We start from the raw sequence: 3001 nt of genomic DNA on the forward strand, positions 1-3001 counted from the left end.
CCCCCACCCCAGGATTTGGAAATTCACAGGGTAGCCTTTAACCTGTGTTCCCTGCTCCTTCCCACTCCCATCACCCTTCTGCCCCCTAGGATCTCAGGAACTCACCTATCCTTGGACACAGACAGACAGACAGCAGGCACAGCAGGGACAAGCAGCAGGAAAGGATCTTGTTACTGGCAGTCAGCTCCATAGCTGCTTCTCTAGACTCTGGCGGCCAAAGGCGCGATTTTAACTGTCTGAAAGGGAGGGAAGATCTTGATCGCTTCCTGGCTGGGGGATCAAGGCAATTCCACCTCCCGATCTTGTCAAAAGCAACTTCTAGTTCCCCTTTCTCCAGATCCTTTCAGAGCAGCTCCGCAGCCCCTGCAGTCTGTCTCAGTGCTTTGCGGGGTGGGGCAGGGAGGAACGCAGCTGCGTGGGGAACTGAGAAGGGCTCGAAGAAAAGTGCAGGAAGGGGAAAAAAGAGCGGGAAGAAGTGCCAGGAACTGATTGGCTGGCGGGCTGGCAGGTGGGCGGGGTGAGTGACGAGAGGGAGGGTGGGGTGGCAGGAGTGCACTGCACAGACTGGGTGGGGTGATCTACGGAGCAAGCAGGAGCGCCAGGCTTCTAAGTCCATTGTCTGCAGATTCCTCAGGGGCACAGTCATCAGAAGCTGAGTAATCCCCAGCTGCAACCCTGGACAGAAATCAAAGAGTGTGGCCACAGGAAGCTGTAAGCAGACAGATAGTAACCCTGGCTGTGGCTTAGATATGCATGCTTTTGTGGAGCCCCCAACACACATACACACCAACACCTCTGATGCCTCCAGCTTCCTGCTGCCTACTAGGGATCCTTCCAGCACCTCTCTGGCTGTAGCTACCCATTTCCCCACCCCCACTTCCTCTCTCTTCCCATCTGCACGTCTTAAAAATGTTTTTAAAAGCCTAAGAACTTATGCCCCACACTGGAAATCACAGTTGTTTCTCTGTCTAGTCTGCAAGCTGTGCTTTGCCACCATAATGTTCTTGCCTTTTGAGCCTAGAGGTCAGCTTTGAGTGTCCACGGGTCTTTAGTTGCACCTAGTTTGTTCAGTCAAGATCTTCTCTAAAGTTAGGAGTTCCTGGATTCGACTAGACAGGCTAGCTTTCAAAATCTGTGGATCTTCCTGTGTCCAGGATTATAGGCACAAATCAACATTTCTGGAGTTCTTCCTGAGTCTATGGAAGATGAAATGTAAGTCCTCTCGAGTTTAAGGCTGGAGTTTCTAAATGAAAGCAAATTCATAGCTGCTTGTGGTGGGACTTGCCTTCCATCCCAGCTCTTGGGAGGTAGCGGGAGGATCCCTGTTGAGCTAAAGACTAGAAAGAGTTCAATGGTGAGATACTGTCTCAAAAAAAAACCCAAATTTATATGTGTGTCTGTGTACACATACACACACACAAACACACACACACACACCAGCAACAATCAGTTTCAGAGATTACCATGGCAGGCTGAGGTTGTATGACTGCTGAAACATGGTCCTCCTGTTTTCTGTGTCCTGTTTCCTGTGTGTGGTGAAGGGCAGGGCTGAGCACTCATGGGCAAGGGTAGATCCCACCAACACTGTGCTCAAGCCTGTGCAGGGATTCCAAAGAACTCACAAGACTGTGGCTCTTTACCAGTTGTACATTCTTGGTTTAAGACAGAGAGATTCACCAATTTGGGGATTAGTAAATAGGCAGGCTAGGCTGGTTGAGCAGTGAGCCCCAAGAATCGACTTCTCTCCATTTACCTCAGCAGATCTGAGATTTTCAGACATAGCTGCCTTAGGACTGATAACCACAGCCCAGGGAGCAGTTATTTCCCCAGAAACCTTAACCATGATTCATTGAGGCCCGGGCTCCAGCTCTAGATGGGCCATGTCAAGATGTGTACACAGAACTAAGGTTCCCCCTCTGTCTTCTCTTTTCTTCTTTTCTTTTCTTTTCTTTTCTTTTCTTTTCTTTTCTTTAAACAATGAATCTCTTTTATTTTTGTAAAAGGACATTTAAACAGAAAGTCTGTATAAGACACATTTTTCCTTTTTTTTTTTTGATTCTTTTTTTATTAGATATTTTCTTTATTTACATTTCAAATGTTATCCCGAAAGTACCCTATACCCTCCCCCTGCCCACAGGTTCTGAGTAGGAAACCACATCAGATTTAGCACCAAGTGGTTTTTCTTGCTGAGTCAACTCACCAGGCCGATCAATACTCCGGTATCAGTTCTGTTCTGAGACATGCATAACTTTCAGCTCTGTGCCTTGACATCCTTGTGCTTCCTATATGAGATTATTCTCCGGAACTGTTATCTGATCTTATGGTATTATCTGAAATCATCTTGATCTAACTTTTCACTCTATGGGATGCCATGGTTCCCAAGAGGTCAACTCCATTTTAGGACAGATCTCTTCCTTCAGTCTGTCCCTCATTTTCTTTCCTGAGCTAATATATTTTCCAAGATTCTTTTCTTTATTTTTATTAAATTTCTTCAGAATGAATTTATTGCTTATTATTTGGATTTGTGTGATGATGTGTCTATGGGTGATTGTGAGAAAGGGAACAGGAACAAGGCAAGAGATGGAGTCACTGATATCAACATCATGTTACATCCTGATGGAGTGATGGAGGGAGCATGGAGACTGTCAGTTTTAATATTGCACACTATGTTTAGTTGGAAGTGAAATGACAGATATTGCCAACACCATCAGAAGCTCTGTGTGTGTGTGTGTGTGTGTGTGTGTGTGTGTGTGTGTGAGTGTGTGTGGCTTTGGTGGAGAAGAGATAGGTACTGTCAGAACACAGTCCATGAGTCAAGTTGTGAGAAGAGTTCAGAGAGTTTTCTCCACATCACACATTGCTGCTTACTTGTGTCGCTAAGAAGTGTGTCCAGGCATGGTGCCCTTGTGACTGTGTACAGTCCTGTGAACTTTGCTCATGTGACCTTGCTTAACCCAAGTGTCTGATGCTTTGAATAAAGTTGGCTATTGTATAAGACATC

This window comes from Mus caroli, chromosome 10 (assembly GCF_900094665.2).
Source record: "Mus caroli chromosome 10, CAROLI_EIJ_v1.1, whole genome shotgun sequence".
Classification (NCBI taxonomy): Eukaryota; Metazoa; Chordata; class Mammalia; order Rodentia; family Muridae; genus Mus; species Mus caroli.